General features: G+C 43.4%; 1 protein-coding gene across 2 annotated transcripts in view; it reads left to right on the forward strand.

Annotated features, from left to right (window-relative positions):
* Positions 1-417: 417 nt before the first annotated feature.
* The window catches only part of TJP2 (tight junction protein 2), a 123,611-nt gene continuing 103,455 nt past the window's right edge, over positions 418-20,573 (forward strand). The window contains exon 1 of one of the 2 annotated variants that reach the window (XM_043891253.1): positions 418-526. The gene's annotated coding sequence lies outside the window, so the exon portion shown is untranslated. Of the gene's footprint in view, positions 527-10,997; positions 11,021-20,573 lie in introns of those variants that run through there. The other variant, XM_043891251.1, reaches the window with a different exon arrangement.

Genomic DNA, 20,573 nt, shown 5'->3' on the forward strand with positions numbered 1-20,573 from the left:
GGCAGGCAGCCCCTGCGGCCGTAGCCCCTACCCCACCGCTGGGTGGCGTGCGTGAACCTCCCCCCGCCTCGGTCCTTCCAGACACCCCAAAGTAAAGCTGCAAGAACCTGCGTTTCTCTCCCCCGGCTCACACGCTTGGCACCCTTGGGGGCTCGAAGGAGACAGGCGACAGCCTCCGGCCACCCGAGTCCCCTCCGGGCCGCCGCTCTCTCCGGTCGCCGCCGCCCCAACCCCCCTGCCCCCACCCTGAATTTTTTTTTTTCTTTCTCCCAAACCTCCAAACAGGAAATAGCTTGAGTCACAATAACACACGGGAGCGGCGGCCGAGGCCACTCGCACCCGCCCATTCCCCGGGCCGCTTCCAGTACTCCGGCTCCGCCAGGCGCCGCCGGCGACGCGCGGGGAGCGCAGGGGACATCGGCCCAGCTGTCGGCGTCGTGTCGGAGGCGCCCAAGCGCCGGCCAGAGCCGCCTTCACCCTGAGCCCGACCCCGACTGCGCCAATTTCGGCCGCCACCAGCTTCCAGGCGAGTACCCTCCTCCCTCTCCCTCCCGACCAGCGAGCGCCCGCGGGCGTCCCGGCACGGCCCTCCGCGGGGCTGGAGGAGAGCCGCCCCCAGCGCCGCAGCCGCGCTCCCGCAGCGCCGGGACACCTTGCTCGGTCTCGACTTCGGCTGGGGAGGGCTTTGCGGGGTGCTGGGGGTGCTCTCTGGATTCATCGTGCGGGCGGAGGAGGGTGGGGAGCGCGAGTAAACGCGAGCTGAGGTCACCCCACCTCCCTGTAGATTCGGGGTATACTTTCTTGGACAGTAACTTTTTTCTCCCCTTTCTGGGGATGCTTAACTGACTTTTGCCTCCTCGCTCCCTCCAGGGGATGACAGTCACAGGGTTCTCCTGCGGAATCGTCTAGAAGCGGGGCGGCTACAGGTGCCTGCGCCCACTTTCTTTCTCCTACCTGGCCTGGAGTTCTCTCCTCCAAGGGACGGGAAATGTTTCACTTTCTGTTGAGCTTCTCTTTAACCAGATTAAAAGGGCCTCTGAGTTTGTGTTGCAGCGGTCAACCTTCGCAGCGTCCGGAGGAGGCTTTACGCGGGCCGCGGGAGGCGCGGGCTGGTTGAGAGCAGGTGGGGGCTGCCTGCGGAATCCCCGCCTCACACCTGAGAGCCCCGAGATGCTCGTTAGCCCGCGCAGCCCGGGAACCCCGAGCTTCCACCTCCGCAGAATTTTGGAGAATTGTTTTTTCCCACTTTCTGACCCATTTGTAAGGGAGGGGCCGACTTCGTCAATGTGCTGGGCGTTGTCAGTCTTCCAGGGCTACATCGCAAGGTTCTTCTATAGGGAACTCGGTCAAAATTGAGTTGGACATCTTTGTGTTGGAGAAAGGCCACTGAATTCCAGGCATTCTTCGAGGCTGAGCAGGGTGTTTTCAAGACTGTTCTGAAGTCGGCTTGAGGGCTTTCTGCGAAACTACCTCTCAGTCAGCTCTCCCGATCGCCTGCGGCTGTTTTCTAGTCCCAGGGGTGGGTGCGGTTTCTTCGTGCGCTGGATGCAGTGAGACCTTCCATCTGGTTTCTCAGCGCATTTTTACGAAGGTTGTGAACAACCCTCCGCGTTTCCCGGTGAGAGGACCGTGGTTCTAGAGCGGTTGGATTAATAGGGTGGCTGCGTTACTTCAAGCGTTCTGGGGCCTTGCTGCTGTGAGTGTCGTCCACGGTCCAGCAACATCTGGGGGCATGTTGAAATATGGGATTTCAGAGCTACCTGGCCTGCTCAATCAAGGTCCTCAGGGGATCATTTGAGCCTTATCGCTTGAGAAACACTGGCAGAAGATTTGTTGGGCTGAAGTTTTTTTGTCCAGTTTAAAGAATTAATTACAGTATATTTCCCTACATTTCCATCCTGTCCTATTTTTGAACCTTCATTTTCCCAGACCAGGACAAACACTTAACAGCTCTATGGGCACAGCCCCTCCACCCCAGGGAGCTAGGCCCCTTAAGCAAGATTTGGACATGTGGTTAGTACACTAGCTATGTGTTTTTTGTTTCTAGATACTTTTATTATTATTGTGATAAAATACAACATAAAATTTGTCATTTTAATAATTTTTTTTCTTCTTTTTTTTTTCACCACACTGTGTGATTTCCTGGTTCTTAGTTCCCTGACCAGGGATTGAACCCAGGCCCCAGGCGATGAAAGCCCAGAGTCCTCAGCGCCACCAGGAAATTCCTAACCGTTTTTAAGAGGACAATTCAGTGGCATTAACCATTGTCACCATGTTGTGCAACCATCACTGCTCTCTTTTTCCAGAACTTTTTCCTTGTCCCAAACAGAAACTCTGTACTTATTAAAGAATACCCTCTTACCCCCTCTCCCCAGCCGCTGAGCTTCTGGCTACTGTTAATGACATTTTCTGTAGGGCACAGAGAAGGTTGAATAGCAATGTAGAGTAAAAGTAAAATCATGTTTACAGAATATGGATAAACATTTGGAAATTCCTGGGTTGCTGACCTGATGGACTTGGCACCGAAACTCCAGGTTTTTAAAATGCATGTACTCTTTTTGGAGGGAGACAACCTGAACCTATGAGGCCTTCCTTTTTGGTGTGACTGGAGCACTTCATTTAACTGGCTTTATTTTGGGTGTCCTGTTTATATTGAGCTTAGTTTTTTGTTTTTTAGTAGTGACTCAAACTCATTTTTGAAAGTAGTTGGAATAAACCTTAAGAAAAAGTATTGTTGCTTGGGGTATATATAGCAGGAGATCACAGCAGGACTTCAGAAAGATATGAAATGATTTTCTAAAAGACCCCAAACTATTTGGATTCTGCTTTAATGTTAAGTGAGTCTAATGGTCCAAGGACATTGTTTCTGGTTCTAAAAATGTTTGTATATAATTTGGGAAAGCTTTGTTGTTGTTTTAATTGAAGTATAGTTGATTTACAATGTTGTATTAGTTTCAGGTATATAGCAAAGTGATTCAGTTACATATATTCTTTTTCAGTTTTTTTTCTATTATAGGTTATTGCAAGATATTGAATATAGTTCACTGTGCTATACAGTAGGTCCTTTTTGTTTATTTTGTATACAGTAGTATATATCTGTTAATCCCAAACTCATAATTTATAGAGAAGCTTTGTAATAATGAATGTCATCCTCTTGCATCTGCTTAAAATGGTCCAGGTTGAGATTTGAGGACATGCTTTTCAATGAGAACAGAAATGTGAATTAGCAAACTAGTAAAAATGGTTTCATTCATGATCTAACAAAGACACTATTATAGATGAAGAATGTGGTTCAGAATACATAAGTGATCAGAGATATTGGGAAGATTTAATACTACACGGTCTAGACTTTGAAACAAATAAAAAGATGAGCCCAAACTGAAATAAATTCCAAAAGAGCAAAGAAATCAACAGCAAAGGATTTTCTCTATGGTACTACAAGACCTCTGATTAGTTAGATCATACTTGGCTTCATTTTAGGCATTAGGATAACTAGTCTAGCTCCCAGGAAAATCAAGTCATGAGCAATCTCCTTTTTGAGACCAGTCAGCAGTGCTACCTCTGCATATCAACCAGATGGTCTCTACATAGTACCCCAAGATGCTACACAGTGTGGAAAGAAAGGCACAGGATTCAGGTGCAGAAGAACTGATATGTACCCTGACCAACTGACAGCAGGAGTAAGCCTCATAAACTCGGAGCCACCATGTCCCTAAATATAAAATTAGGGAGACAGTTGTCTCTCTCTAAGATTATGTAGTAAGGACTCAAAAGGACCTTACTTATAAAAGTGCTTGTAAACTGTAAAATGATAATAAAAATTTCTTACCTTCATTTGGGAGAAATTTACAGTGCAAAAGAGACAGAAGGAGTCACATATTTGGGGTATCTAACACTTTTTAGTTAACTGAGTTTGTTTGTAATTTTCTTCTAGCTTCAAGGTCATGTTTTTTGTTTTTTTGTTTTTTTTGGCCATGCTGTGAAGCTTGTGGGATCTTAGTTCTCCAAGACAGGGATTGAACCCACACCCTTTGCAGTGAAGCACAGCATCTTAACCATTGAATCACCAGGGAAGTCCTCCTCTAGGTCATTTTTTAAAAAACAGTCTTATTGAGATGTAGTTCATATACCATACAATTCACCAATAAAGTGTACAATTCATTGGTATTGAGTATATTCACAGAGTTGTACAACTATCACCATAATCAATTTCAGAACATTTTTATATCCCTAAAACTAGTACTACTCCTTCCACCCCTTAGCTGACCCCTTCTAATCTCCTGCCTCCCCCAACCTAAATAACCACTAATCTACTTTCTGTCTATAGATTTGCCTATGCTGGACATTCTATATAAATGGAATCATACAATATGTGGTTTTGTATTCTGACTTCTTTCATTTAGCATGTTTTCAAAATTTATCTACACAGAGGTTTCTTTTTATTGCCAAATAATGTTCTGTTGTAAGTGTATACCACATTTTGTTTATCCATTCGTCTGTTGTTGGACATTTGTGTTGTTTCTACTTTTTGCCTGTTAAAATAATGCTGCTCTGAACATTCATGTTTTTATGCGGACATATGTTTTCATTTTGGGGGGGTACATACCTACAAGTGAAAAACATATGCTAATTCTATATTTAACATTTTCAGGAACTGCCAGACTGTTTTCCAAAGTGACTGCACCATTTACGATCCCATCAGCAATGTGTGAGAGTTTCAGTTTCTCTAGATTTTTTTCCTTAGCCATCCTAGTTGGTGTGAAGTAGTTTTGATTCACACTCCTCTGATGGCCAATGATGCTAAACATCTTTTCATGAGCTTATTTATCAAGCCATTCTTTTTTTTTTTTCAAATCATTTTCTAAGGAAAACTAGCTAGAGGAAGAGGAAAATCAGTTTTATTTAGATTCCCTAGTTTCAGTGGTCTAGGAAAATACTGAAAATGTAAATTGAGTACTTTGCTTTTCTCAAATTTATTTTGGTTTTGACTCATATTTTTATTTGCCTTGAGGCCTAGTACCTATAGTACCTGATGTTCCAAAGGATTTGAGTGAAGAATTAATACATGGATTCTTGGAGGTGACGGGGAGTAAGTAGACAGGGACTTAGTATTGTATATGCTGATACAATGCCCCCTAAAAAATCATGCACCACTCAAATGTTAATAACGCACCAAAAAATAAATGTACTTGTGCTGATGGTGGACATTTTAAACACTTGAACTAAAATATTGTTTGATATTCTGTTGATTAACATCTGTCCATTCTACTTACTATATAAGAATATACAGCTCATACTCATAGATTGTAGCTTTTATTAGGCTATCTTTTTAAAAATCTTTTAAAATTTTTATTCATTTTTTTTGTGTGTGTGTGGCTGTGTTGGGTTTTCATTGCTTGGCACATGTTTTCTGTAGTCAGAGCGAGCAGGGGCTATTCTTTGTCGCCGTGTGTGGGCTTCTCGTTGCGGAGCAGAGGCTCCAGGCTCCGGGCTTCTGCACTTGTAGCTCACTGGCTCAGTGGTTGTGGTTCACAGGCTTAGTTGCATGTGGAATCTTACCAGACCAGGGATCAAACCCGTTTCCCCTGCATTAGCAGACTGTTGATTTTATTTTCATATACTCCGAGTAGGTTGATGGGTGTTTTGGCATGAGTTTGTACATTTCTGTTCTTTCTTTCCCAGGCTGCATGGCAGTGTGTTTTCTCTATAGCCATGTGGAGAATCATTTTCATGGTCTACAGTTACAAATGGATCATGAATTTTTAAAATACCTGTAGACGTTTTAGAGGCCCACTATATTGATCGTGGGTTGTATGTTTGGATCTTATATTATCGGTGAATGTAGAGAATGTAAGAGAAATAGAAAAATCAGCCAGATTTAGAAAATTACTTCCATTTCCTTATTCCTTAGAATAAGCAAATGGAAGTGTGTGGCTCAGTGGTCCTCACACACTGGCTGTATCTGAATCACCTGGAAGCTTGTTAAAACATACATTGCTGACCACCCCCAACTGCAAATTTGGTTCCTGAATTAGTCAGTCTGGAATGGGACCCTGATAATCTGCATCTCCAACAAGTACCCAGGTGAGGCTGATGCTGCTGGTCTGGGGGCCTCACTTAGAGATCCAGTGGATTGGAGGCATTTGGAAATGGACTGGAATAAAAGTGAGGGAGGGGACAAGGCTAGCGGTGGGCTCCTGCATTCTGTGCATACAGGAACTGGATAGAGCTGAGGAGGTAGGTGTGACTCAGGAGGGGCATAGACAGGTGCTGGGAACTGGGACAGAGGGATTAGTGGGGAGGGGTAGCTGGAAGAGAAGCCTCTGATACGGGAAGGAGCGGGGAGAGAGTTCTGAGGAGACCAAGGCCAGAGAGGACCCCAACTCCATGGAAACAGGGGAGTGAGGACACACCTCGTCGCTGCTTCCAGAAAGGCCAGTGTTACCAGGTAGTGGGATGGGCTACGTGGGGACAGAGCCAAGTGTGAACTTGCCTTCATAAGATAAGGGATCCCTGTAGGCCTTCAGGCAAAGTCCTGGAGTCATGACTGGCCCCTCCCCATCTTGCCTATTACTGTTAATCATAGTCAGCCTAGAATCTGGGGAGCTTTGTAAGCCAGAGCAAGAGCCCTTTGTGCAAGGAGTAGCCATCAAGTTTTAGTTTTCCTCCTCTCATGCCTTTGCCAGCTCAGCTTAATGGCTTAAAATCTGTGCTACCAGGTGTCTAGTCTCCTTAGCATAACTTGGCATAAGCGGATTCTGAGAGTGGGTGCTGACAATCCATGTCATGAAGGTCAGGTTCGCTACAGAAAAGAAATCCGAGAAGGGAGATAGCCCACTGGTGTTGGGTCCTGTGAAGTTAAAGCTGTGTCTTACCTTCCCTGTGATTTCGCAGACTTAAGACTAACATCTAATTTTATTTCATACTTTGCATGAAAGGAATCCTCATTGTATCTGAGGATATAAAGCATTTATCTTGGGCTTTGGAACGAGGCCAAAGCCTGCCACCAAAATATTCTGTGTTCCCATCTGGGAGCACCTGCCATCAGCAGAGAGAGAGGGTTTGGTATCCATGGGTGTGATCTCCGCCCAGCTCTGCATGTGGTGTGCTGCTGAGGTCAGACCTGGGCAGCTGACACTTACGTTAGACTCACCTTGGCGTCCTCCACCCCACTCAGCCGGTTGCACAATTTTACATTCCTACTTGGCCCCTGTGGGCCAAGGGTGTGTGATTCCGCTGGTTAATGGTCAGGACTAGACAAGAAGCATTTCTCAGTCTTGCTTCTGGTAGAGATGCTGTTTCAGGATCCCTAGGGTCACCTCCAGTTTCTATGATTTGCTAAGAGAACTCAAAGGCTCACCTCTGTGGTTATTACTGTGAGAATACACACAGCAAAATCAGTAAATGGAAGAAGCCACTTGGATCAGAATCTGAGGAAACCAGGCACAGGCTTCCAAATATCCTCTCCTAGGGGAGTTATATAGGCCATGATTAAGTCCAACAGACCACGCGTATGAAATGTTGCCAACCAGGGAACTTCATTAGAGACTCAGTGCCCAGGATATTTGAGGAGGGGGGACTTATTATGTTGGCATCCTCTGCATAGCACATACCAAAAGTTCAGACTCCCAGAAGGGAAGCAGGTGTTTAACCTAAACCACATTGTTTATGCAAACCGTTTAGGGACAGTGAGCAACTGAAGTCCTGGGAATGGTGGTTGTTGTTGGTCGTTGTTCAGTTGTTAAGTCGTGTCTGACTCTTGGCAACCTCATGGACTGCAGCACTCCAGGCTCCTATGTCCTTATGGTGGAACCTTCCTTCAATGCAAGTTCCCAGATGCCAGCCACAGACCAACCTTGTCAGCGGGCCTCTTAAAAGGTGTTAACGCATTTGTGCATAGATGGGGATGAGGCTGGTGGCAGAAGCCCCTGCACTTGGTCAGGGCGGGGGGGGTGATTCCATCCATGTAGCTTCAGAGTCCAGTGCTGTAGGAGGTTTTTCTCCCTCTGACCAGAGTAGAAAAGGGCAGAAGTGAACTTGGGTTTTCCACTCAGATCTTGGCTTCAGGATAATGATACAGATTCCTTCACTTTCAAGGACAGAGAAGGGTGAGAGTGCATACTGGAAGAGAGTTCAAAGCCCTGTTCATGCCTGCATTCATTCTCTGCATGCATCATTAATGCCATACCCTGCCAGGCCCTGTGGCACATGCTAGGGGTGACTTCCCTGGTGGCTCAGACGGTAAAGCGTCTGCCTACAATGCGGAAGACCCGGGTTCAATCCCTGGGTTGGGAAGATCTCCTGGAGAAGGAAATGGCAACCCACTCCAGTATTCTTGCCTGGAAAATCCCATGGACGGAGGAACCTGGTAGGCTACAGTCCATGGGTTCGCAAAGAGTCGGACACGACTGATTGACGTCATGAACAAAACCTTGCCCTCATGAGATCCTAGAGGGAGAGAAGTCAGTAAAGAGGGAATTCCATTTCATTGTGATAGGGACATACCAAGGGCCTCAGGTCACCTACACAGGCTCAGTGGGTGTCGGAAGATATGAATTTCGTAATCAGACCAACTTGGGTTGGAGTCACACCTCCAGTACTTATTACTAGTGTGGCCATGAGAGAGTTACCTAGTCATCTGGTGCCTGAGTTTCTTCATCTGAAAACAGAATTTACATCCACCTCTGAAAGTCATTGTGAGAATGAATTAAGGTAATGCATTTTTAAAACATTTTATTTATTTTTGTTTTTGACTGTGCTGGGTCTTCGTTGCTGTGTGGGCTTTTCTCTAGTGGTGCAAAGCAGGGCTTCTCTCTAGTTGCAGTGCTCGGGCTTCTCATTGCAGTGTCTTCTCTTGTAGGGCACAGGCTCTAGGGTGCATGGGTTTCAATGTTTGCAACTCCCGGGCTCCGGAGCAGAGGCTCAGTAGTTATGGGGCATGGACTTAGCTGCTCCATGGCGTGTGGGATTTTCCTGGACCAGGAATCAAACCCATGTCTTCAGCATTGGCAGGCAGCTTCTTTACCATTGAGCCACCAGGGAAGCCCAGGTGATGCATTTTAAGGGGAGCACTTATCTCAGTGGCAGACACAGTGAAAGTGGTCACTCAACCATGGTTTAGCCACATATCGGCCAGGGGAAGGGTGTGTCGGCCAGAGTGGGTGGCATCTGCCATACTGGCTGTGTACAGAGCCTAAAGTCAGAAGACATCTCTAGCCCTGGGCTCATAGGTGCACCTTAGGCTGCCTTCTTGCCAGCTCGTCCTACCTACTGACCTGGGAACATTCTTTGCTGTTTCCGCTCTTCTGGCTCCTGGGAATATTTTTCCCTCTGCCTGGGATGTCTCAGCTCCTTCCATCAGCCTAAGGAATGTCTGCTCATATTTTGAGACCTAACTCAAGTACTTTCTCTGTGAAGACTTTCCCAAGCCAAGCCCCTTGAACAGGCTTATCCACTCTCTCTTGCCTCATCCCTGTTCCATGGTCACTGTGACCCCGACTGCAGTGTGCTGGGTTACAGTTACTTGTTGCTCTGCTAGATTGGGTGGTTCCTGAGGGAAGGGATAGTTTCATATTATTTGTATGTACAGCATCACTCAGAATGTTGGATAGGGAGCAGCTCAGGGGTTGTCCAGGGAGTGAATGAATGAATGGAGTGTTGGGCTGGACCTAGAATCCCAACAGGATACGGATACAATGTCAGCAAAATAGATGCCTTCAGAGCAGCTGACAGTCTAGAGGGGGAGATAGATAGTAAACAGGTATAATTAGAGAAGTAACACAAGGAAAGCAGAGTCTGGCCCAGCTGCAGGTGCAAGGGGAGCAGGAACAAGGAGAAAGGGGTGGTCCAAATGTTGATGCCCTGGGCAGTGTGATGTTTTCTGCTGGAGCTTGGGTGGTTGTTGGAGGCTGGAAGAACTGGTTAGGCAGGGAGCCACTCCCCAAGAGCCAGGAATCCTCCAGATGGGAATGGAGAGGTGGATCAAAGGTTACCAGCACCTCAGCTGCCAAGGGACAGGAAATCTAAGTGGAAACTTGGAAGTTTGAAGTGGTCCAAGTGGGAACATGGAAAACCTTGGGGAACACAGGGTTGATTGAAGAAGTGGCACCCAGTGACCTGAAAACATGTCTGGAAATGGATCTCTGATCTTAGATACCACAGCCTGGGGGCGTTAAGCCACAGACATTTATTACTCACATTTCTGGAGGCTGGAAGTCTGAGATCTGGGTGCTGGCATGGTCCATTTCTGGGTGAGGACCACCTTCCTGGCTTGCAGAAGGAGACCTTCTACTGTGTGCTCACACGGCCTTTCTTACGTGCATGTGCACGAAAAGGCAGCCATCTCTGTCTCTTCTTCCTTATCCCATCATGAAGAACCCACCTTTGTAACCTAACCTAAACCTCACTTACCTTCCAGCTCCCCATCATGATCACCAGCATGCTAGGAATTAGGGCTTTGATTGATGCATTTTAAGAGGACACAAACATTTAGTCCATAATAACCTGGGCCAATAAATATTTGCTGAGTAAATAATAATCATGGCTAGCACATAACACTTCAGATGGTTCTGACCCTAAGTGTTTTGCATGTATTTTTTAAGTTTAATTTTCACACAACTTTATTAGGCAGGCACCATTATTATCCCCTATTTACAGAGGAGGAAACTGAGGCCCTGGAGAGGTATGGAGGCTTGCCCAGGCTACACAGCTAATTAAATATGAAGCTGGGACACATACTGAAGCAGTCCGGTTCTCGAGAGCAAGATTTTAACCATTATACCCTGCTGCCTCTTAGTTAGGAAGTAAACTCTGATGTTGTTGGGTATCTGTCATACGCTGTCCTCAGGAGAGATGCTAGAGATACAAGGATGAATACGACATCTTATCTGCCTTCTAGGCCATCACAGAATGGTTAGAGAAACAGAGCTATGACTTTTGAAGTCAATGGAAATGTTCTGAGGCCAACAGACACTTTGTTTCACCTTTCTTTTGTAACTACTACACGGGACCATTAGCAAAGGTAAGTGTTTTGCTATTCTAGAATGTATCTGGTGGCTGAAGTGCTCACAAAATTACATTTATTGTATGGAATAGTGGGCTGACTCATCAAATTAGAATTGACTACTTTTACTACCGTTTCTAATGTAATGACAATAATTAAATGATGGTAATGCACATCCTAAAATTTATCATACTATCAAGATACAATTTGAGAAAGAGTAGGACCACTTATGTAAAAAAGCTTTTTAACTAAAAATAAATATAGATAATTTAGATATATTTTACAGGAAAATTTAAAACAAAGTGAATTAAAAACCTTGTGGTGTTTCAGGATCTTGACTATTAGGGAAGATCATGTACATGCAGAAGCTTAGTAAACCCAGGAGGTAATTCGGTTTTTTTGCCTGGATGGGGGTGTTCAGGGAAAAACCCAGTCCATAAGGAGGAGGATAAGGTGGACAGAGATCCCTAGGTGGGAAGCCAGCTTGGTGATGGTTGGGGTTGGGGGAGAATGCTTCTTGGAAGGAAGAGAAGGAAGAGGATTTCTTCTTTTATTTATTTATTTATATCTTTTGTCTGTGTTGGGTCTTCATTGCTGTGCACGGGCTTTCTCTAATTGTGTCAAGTGGGGGCAACTCTTCGTTGCAGTGCTCCAGCTTCTAGGGCACATGTGCTCAGTAATTGTGGCATACCAGCTTAGTTGCTCCGAGGCATGTCGAATATTCCTGGATGATCGAACCCATGTCCCCTGCATTGGCAGGCAGATTCCTGTCCACTCCCCTGTGCCACCAGAGACATCCCTTTTAATTTAACTTAATTAATTAATTTACTTTTGGTTGTGTGTTGGTTGCTTTTGTGCGGCCTTTCTCTAGTTGCAGCAAGTGGGAGTACTCTTCCTCATGCTGGTGGGTTTCTTATTGCAGTCACTTCTCGTTCTGCAGCCCAGGCTCTCGGAGCATGGGCTTCAGTAGTTGCAGCATTCAGGCTCAGTAGTTGTGGCACATGGGGTTAGTTGCTCTACGGCATGTGGAATCTTCCTGGACCAGGGATCAAGCTCATATTCCCTGTACTGGCAGGTGGACTCGTATCCACCATGCCACCAGGGAAGTCGAAGAGGATGTCTTCTTGCCACAGACTCCACCTTTCGATCCAGTGGAAATAGCAGATTTGAGAGAGAGGAGGTGAGGGAAGGGGAAAGCCTGCAGCCAAGAAGGGGTTGGAGAGTAGGGCTGAGATATTCTCCTATCTCAGAGGAAGAGCACTTCTGCCAGGGATCAGGAAGAGATGTGCTGTCTGAATCCTCAGATGCACGCAGGTTACCCAGGAAGGCACTAGAGCAGAGTGGGAAAGAGTCAGACCTGGGCTTGAATGTTGCCTCTGCCACTTAGGAGCCGTGAGATCTAGGGCAGGTTTCTCCACTCTGAGCCTTCGTTTTCTCTTTGTAAAGGGGGTCAGTAATACTGCCTTCTCCCTGAATTGCTGTGGTTCGAGTTTCATTGCTTTTATGGTTTTTTGTCTCAAATCTGCACTCTTCTGTCTTGAGAAGAGGTTTTATCCAGCCTCCCATGCTCTCAGACCAACAACCATAAGCTTCTTCTGAAGGAATAGAATTTGGCTTTCAGAAGAAGATGGAGTCGTTGCAGCTTTTCTTCAAGTTCTCCTGCTCCTCATGGTCACAGCTCAGCTTGTCATTTGCTTTGGACCTTCCCTCCTCTTTCTCTGTCTTGACAGATAATAGCCCAACAAGCTGCATTTCTTTCTCATGATGGAGTTGCATCATCTCATTTCCTCTCTCGTGAGTGTTTGGGACTACACTTTCACTAGAGGTTTTCTCAATCTGACATCACTAAGATGACCTGTTGGCTCTGTGTTTCTGTTCTCTTCCATAGCGTTGGTGAGAATTGACTTTTTTCTCCATCTTGGGTGGTGAGATGCATGCTTGGTTTTGGAATTTTAGTCAGTTCCCTCCTGGATCTTCATGCCTGGTCATCAACATTGTTGACCTCCCCTGATTCCAACTTATTACCTTGTTCTCTTCTCCAAGAGAAGCTTATCTCTTTTAAAAAATGTTTTATTGAAATATAGTTGATTTACAATCTTGCATTTTATATAAATATATGCTTTATATGTTTTTAAAATAATTTTTAAAATTATTAATTTGTTTTGTGCTGGGCTGGGTCTTTGTTGCTACATATGGACTTTCTGTAGTTGTGGCGAGTGGGGGCTACTCTTTGTTGCGATGCACAGGCTTTTCATTACAGTGCCTTCTCTTGTTGTGGAACACAAGCTCTAAGCACTCAGGCTTCAGTAGGTGTGGTGCATGGGCTTAGTTGCTCCATGGCATGTGGGATCTTTCTGAACCAGGGATCAAACCCGTGTCCCCTGCATTGACAGGTGGATTCTTAACCTCTGGACCACCAGGGAAGTCCCAATATATAAGCTTTTAAAGATTCTCTTCCATTATAGGTTATTATAAGATACTGAGTATAGTTCCCTGTGCCATATAGTAGGTCCTTGTTGTTTATCTATTTTATATACTGTATAGTAGTGTGTATATGTTAATCCCAGACTCCTAATTTATCCCTCTCTTCCCCCTTCTTTCCCCTTTTTTAACCACAATTTTATTTTCTATGTCTGTGGGTAGAAGCTGATCTTGAGTGAGCTTCTCCTAGTCCCACCAGACACTTGATCTGACTTTGCAACACAAGCCCTCGAGTGTCATCTGGAGATCCCAAGTCTTTCTCAGTTGCTCATAATACTTTTACCTGAGATTTAACTTCTTCCTCTTGTATTTTGTTGGGTGCAGCTTCCAGAGAACAGATGATTCTCACGGTACCAGATGCTGGCTCATCTTGAACATGGAACATTTTTCTGTTCCCAGTTGATTTGCTGTAAAGCATATATGCTAGATCAAATCACAGGCTGAGCATGTCCAGGCAACACATTTCTTCTGGGCTTTTGTCTTTTTCATCTAACTTGATGAGAGCCCCCCCCCCCCCAATTTTAGGCAGCATTACGGATTGACTTGTATCCCCCTCATTCATATGTTGAAATCCTCACTCCTAGCACCTCAAAACTGATCTTATTTGGAAATGAAGACTTAATTGAAGTAATCAAGTAAAATTGAGGTCATTTGGGTGGGCCATAAGCTAGTATCACTTGTGTCCTTATAGGAAGAGGAAATTAGGACACAGACACATACAACACAAAGATGATATACAGACATAGGGAGAAGATGGCCATCTAGAAGCCAAGTAGACAGCTCTGCCTCAGGACCCTCAGAAAGAACCAATCCTCTCAACAGTTTGATCTTGAACTTCCGGCCTCCAGACTGTAGAATTCTGTTATTATGGCACCAGTCTGTGGCCCTTTGTTACTCAGCCCTCGCAAACTAATACAGTCAGAATGAGAAATTCTGCCTGGAACCAAGAGAGGTGTTAACACAGTAGCTGTGTGTCCACTCCACCATCTCCCACTGATGTCCCAGGAAAGTAGGATGGGGGAATCACATCATCAACTTCTTCTGCCTTGAACTCTGAAGTTTCTCCTGGGTTTGCCCAAAGTATCCTTGTGGGGCAGGATGATGCTCCTCCAGGGGCCCCACATTAAGGCTCTGAAGCCAATTTGACCACAATACTGTGATCACTAAACAGGGCTCTGCTTGGAACCAAACCTGTGTCTGATGGCCAGGCAGTCCACCACTGGAGAGGACTGGGTCCAGACCTGGATCAGTATGGAACTCAAACCCCCCAGTGCTGCCCAGGACTCCTTCTTAACCTTTGATTAATCTTCTTGATGGCCCAGGAGACTCACCCCTATCCTCTGCACATGCCTAAACACATAATTTAAATTCATTTTGGTTCTCCTTTTGATAGATTAAACAGAACATATTTGAGAGGGCAGTGGAAAGAGTAACCTAGCCCTGTTTAGGGGTTCAACTAAGGAGAGCCTTCTGGAAGAAATGGAGATATAGCTAATTAGCAAGGAAAAGAACACATTTACATAACACATATGCTGGACATTATACATACTAAATGCTTTATATGTAAAAACTGATTTAGCTTTTTAAAAAAATTTTTCTCTATTCTTTTTTTTCCCTTCTAATTTTATTGAAATATAATTGACATACAGCACTGTGTAAGTTTAAGGTGTACAGCATAATGAGTTATATACATCACTAAATGAGTATCACAATAAGTTTAGTGAACATGTATCATCTCGTATAGATACAAAATTAAAGAAATAGAAAAAAATTGTGATGAGAACTTTAGAATATACTCTCAACAACTTTCATATAAAACATATAGCAATGTTAATTATATTTATCATGTTGTACTGTACCTTCCTAGTACTTATTTATAACTGGATATTTGACCTTTGACTGCCTCCCCCAACTCCCACTTTTAGTAACCACATATCTGATTTCCTTTTCTATAAGTTTGTTTTTGAAGAATAACTTACCTACAGTGCTGTGCTGGTTTCTGGTACACAGCATGGTGATTTGGTATTTCTATATATTTTAAAATGATCACCATGTTATATTTCATTATAACGTCACCATAAAAGATATTACACAGTTATTAACTATATTTCCTAGACTGTACATTTCATACCCATGACTATTTTGCAACTGAAAGTTTGTGCCTCTGATTTAGCTTATAAAACAGGCCTGTGAGGTCAGTGCTATGATTAGCCCCACTTTACAAATAATGAAACTGAGGCATAGAGACATTGAGTGACTTATCCATAATCACTACAGCTAGTTAGTGGTGGAGCTGGATGTCAGTCCTGGGTGGTGAGGCACCCCAATTCATGCTAAGGAAGTTGAGGGCACATGTCGGCAGGTGAGATGTGAGATTATGTGAACTGCTCTCTCCAGCCAGGGTTTCCCAGGTGACTCAGTGGTATAAAATCCGCCTGCCAGTGCAGGAGACACAGGAGACGTGGGTTTGGTCCCTGGATCAGGAAGATCCCCTGGTGTAGGAAGTGGCAACACACTCCAGTATTCTTGCCTGGAAAATTCCATGGACAGAGGAGCCTGGAGGGCTACAGTTCGTGGGGTTGCAAAGAATCAGACATGACTTAGCGGATGAGCACATACACTCTCCAGCCACTGGCCGCAGACTGCTGGATCCTATACTTCACACCTTGTGTAGTCCCTACCAAGTTCTGGAGCTTCTGTCCCTTCCAAAAGTTGCAGAGCAAAGGTGACTAATATTTCCCTAACCCGATGAATGGCCAAGCCCTTCTTGACTTCAACCAGCTCCTGTCGGTGTTCTAAACTCTGCAGTGCCACTGCTCATCTGCTCCCAAGCAAGAGATCTGCTAGAATCCTGCTACTCTAGGTTCAGAGTAGAAATGTAACATGAACACAGTTTCTTTCCATTTTCTTTCTTTTCTTTTTTTTTTCTTTTAGCCACACAGTGTGGTTTGTGGGATTTTAGTTACCTGACTCAGGATTGAACCGGGGTCATGGCAATGAAAGTGCTGAATCATAACCACTAAGCCACTAGGGAACTCTTTTTTTTTTGGGGGGGTACAATTTTTACACTAATAAGGAGTGAATTTCCCTCATATAAGGAGTTTAAATTTTTTTTTACCTTTTAGGAAAGAGGGTACTTGTAGAATTACTATGTTTTCAAGTTATTTGAGAGATATGGTCCTTTGGCTTTTAATTATTCAGGCTCAGACAGTAAAGAATCTGCCTGCAGTGCAGGACACCTGGGTTTGATCCCTGGGTTGAGAAGGTCCCCTGGAGAAGGTAATGGTAAACCACTCCAGTATTCTTTCCTGGAGAATCCCAAGGACAGAGGAGCCTGGTGGGCGACAGTCCTTGGGGTCGCAAAGGGTGGGACACGACTGAGAGACTAACACTTTGCTGCTGCTGCTGAGTCGCTTCAGTCGCGTCTGACTCTGCTCAACCCCATAGACGGCAGCCCACTAGGCTCCTCTGTCCCTGGGGTTCTCCAGGCAAGAACACTGGAGTGGGTTGCCATTTCCTCTCCAACCCTTTACTAGCAGAAACTAAAAATCTGTGAAATATGGTAAGGAAGAACCTCCCCAGTTGGTGAGTAACACCTAAGCTGGGCCCCTTTCCTCTGCTTCCTATAGCAAGCCTGGGGACACTACTTTCTCCCCCCCCCCCTTTTTTTTTTTGATAATTTTAATTATTTATTCTAGCCCCTGGGTTCCTGTACCTTTTAGTCAGTCTCCCTATTTTCCCCACAAAACCACTCAGCCTTGGGCTTTTTTAGTAGCTGCAGGGAAGGGACAGAAGTGTGTAAGTACTCCTTATGCTTGCCTGCAAAGAAATTAGTATTTATGGAGGTTTCTTGAAGAGATACTAGGAATGGGGAAAAGACAGAGGAGATGGAAGGAAGGGAGGGAGATACAAATATATCATCTCATTTATTATTTAAAGCCACCCCTGTGTGGTGGTCTTCCAGCTTGACAGATAATGAAATAGGTTCAGAAGGGTCAAGTAACTTGTTCAGGGTCAAATGGTGTTAAACAGCAGAGGTGGGTTTCAGATCAGGTCTTCTCATTTAAACTCAGCTGTCTTTGCCTGTGTCAGGGGTATGACTGGGCACCCCAGGATTGGGTGAGGATGACTTCAAGGTGTCATGCTAGGAGAACCAGGAGGAGGATGCAAGAAACAGGAAAGGCACGAAGCAACTGCTCCTGGGGGCTGGGCAGTGGATCCCTTCAGGTAGATACCGGGTTGAGTTGGGGGACAGGATTGGAAGGACAGATTTGGTATATCCAGTTGAAGGTCATGGTATAAACCCAATACAGTGCATTTTGAGACTGGCTATGAAGAGAGAAGACACGTTTGAGCTGACAGGGAGGTGGGTGTTAAATCTAGGAGAGGCACAACTTTGAACTCTTTGTAATTCTTTTACACTGTGTAGTCTTTTTCTAACAGTGTTCTAGTGGCTCATTTGAGTAGCAAATATGTAAAGATGTATTTTAATGAAGCTATTGGGGGTTGGCAGGGATGAAATGATGCCTCAAGTCATAGTTTATTTTGTTTGTAGTGGAGTTAAAAAAAAAAAAAAAAGACGGTTTCCCTGACTCTTCTACTTTTAGTTAAGGCTTTTTTCAGCTCCCTGTAAAGCAAACCACACCCTGTGTAACAGCCTGTTTGAGACATTAGTTCATTTCCATTTTTATACTTCTAAAACACAGGAACAGTTAGAATACCCTGTGAAGAAGGATGTCCACTGTTTTCCTCCAGCAGGAATAAGTAGACATCATCAGTTCAAAGGGAAGGCCAGCCTTATCTGTGAATTTTTATATCCAATTTTAATCATTCAGAAATAGAACTTGAGCATCCTGATTTAAAAGGTTTTTGGATCATATATATTTAACAATTTTTAAAAAATAAATGATTTTCAATCAAATAGTTGTAGTTATAAAGAATTTCTAGAACTCTAGAAATTAGTTAACCAAGTAAATGAAAATTTCCAAAGACTTTCTAGAATTACAAAGAAAATAGCCATGTAATTACGTATCTGTATATAATTGAAAATATTGGGACGGGGATTTCAGAAAGTTCCAAAAGGCAAAACTTGAGTTTTCAATCCACACATATCTGTATGTATTACATAGATATTGCAAATTTTGACTAAATTTATTTATTTTTTCTGTGTTATTGTCCTCATGTAGTATTATGAGGGAGTTCATACAAAGATGACAGTTTTTAAAAAAGAATAGAAAACTGAACAACTCATTCGTGGAAGAAAACCAAGTTCTTTCTAGTTACTTGCAAAGGGAGAATTCCTAATAAAAGACCAAATTTTACTTTTGTATGAGATCATCATAGATAAGAATCACTTTGTAAGTTATGTTAAATGCATCAGAAGTTCCTATAGAAAATTAAACTTTAAAAAAAAAAATTAAACTTTAAAACATGCCGTTTTTAAAGTATTGTGTCAGTTTCATTGTAGTAAAACAGCTCCCAATGGCTAACAAGTTTAGCTTGCTTTTTTGTTGTTGGTAACTGAGACTTCATTTATTGTTTGAGAGGGTTGTGTAGTAATTTTTATTGCATGTCATTAGAAATACAAATTGTTAGAACAAAGACTGTTATGTAAGTATAATTACACCATCCTGTATGATTAAATGAGGGCTGTATTAGAGCTTTTTTGAGCCGTGACAGCTGTAGCCAACTAAGTCAGCCCGTAAAAGAATTCCAGTGACTAACTGGTACTAATTGTTTGTAGAACAACCAGTGGGAGTAATATTCATGAATACTATGAAAATGAAATATTTCAAGACCAAATGGTTTGTCCTTTGTCTTCACTACTTGTAGTCAGTTACAGAAGAGTATCCATGGGAGATTGGGTCCAGGACCTCCAAGGATAGCGACACCCAGAGATGCCCAAGTACCTTATATAAAATGACATAGTATTTGCAAACAATGTGCAACCCATTCTCCTGTATACTTTAAATCATCTCTAAATTACTTATAAAATCTAATAGTGTAAATGCTGCATAAATAGTTGTAACTACAATGTAGATGCTGTGTAAATAGTTGTGAGCACAATGTAAATGCTATATCCTATAGTTGCCAGAGCTAGGCAAACTCAAGTTTTGCCTTTTGGAACTTTGTGGAATCCCCCTCCCCCAATATTATCAGTCCAAGGTCGGTTTTATCTGTGGATAGTAATCTATGGATATGGAGGGCTGACTATAATATTATAATTGGGAAGTGGAGGCTCATAGTCTGTTACTGTTATTGGAAAATAATTTAGCGTTCATCAGTTCAGGCCTCTCATCAAGAGGGAAATTGAGGCTTAGAAAGCAGTTGAAGGGTTAAGTTACTGACCATGAAACTTTTTTGCTCACATACCCCATCAGATTTTTAAGTATACTCTATAATATATATGAGTATATTACTTTATAGATTATATACTTTGGGGACTTCCCTGGTGGTTAAGACTCCAGGTTTCTACTGCAGGGAACACAGGTTCAACTTCTGGTTGGTAACTAAGATCCCACATGCTGTGTGGCCAAAATATATACATATATATATACATACACACACACATACACATAGAATTATACTTTTATGTAATTTAAAATATATTAGTTTCAAAAGCAAACATTACAAATATTTAATAACAAATGCTCAAACTAAAATTTTAATGAACAAGAGACAAAAAAGAAATAGATGGTTTAATATTTTCTTTCCACACCCCAAAGATTGTTGGTATATGCACCCACTTTGGAGACCACTGTTTAGGTCCCTTAGATTAAAAAAAGTGAAATTTGCTATCAAGAAAGAGATTTTGTGGAAGAAGAGTTCACAATTTGGGGGACATGGGCTTGGGACACTTATTAATTGTGAATGTCTAGGTTAGTCAGAAGTATTATAGGACGATGCTCCTCGGTTTTACTTCCCTTCTGTGTATGCATTTGTTTAGATAAGTAGCAGTAGAATTTATGTTGCATTAAATAGAAAATAGCTTGAAGAAGTGGTCAAGGAGGCATATAAATCAGAACTCTTTCAGAATAACAAAATCTCAATTAAAACTAAGTTTCACAAAAATGAATTCATTATCTTAGTA

This window comes from Cervus elaphus, chromosome 29 (genome assembly GCF_910594005.1).
Source record: "Cervus elaphus chromosome 29, mCerEla1.1, whole genome shotgun sequence".
Lineage (NCBI taxonomy): Eukaryota > Metazoa > Chordata > Mammalia > Artiodactyla > Cervidae > Cervus > Cervus elaphus.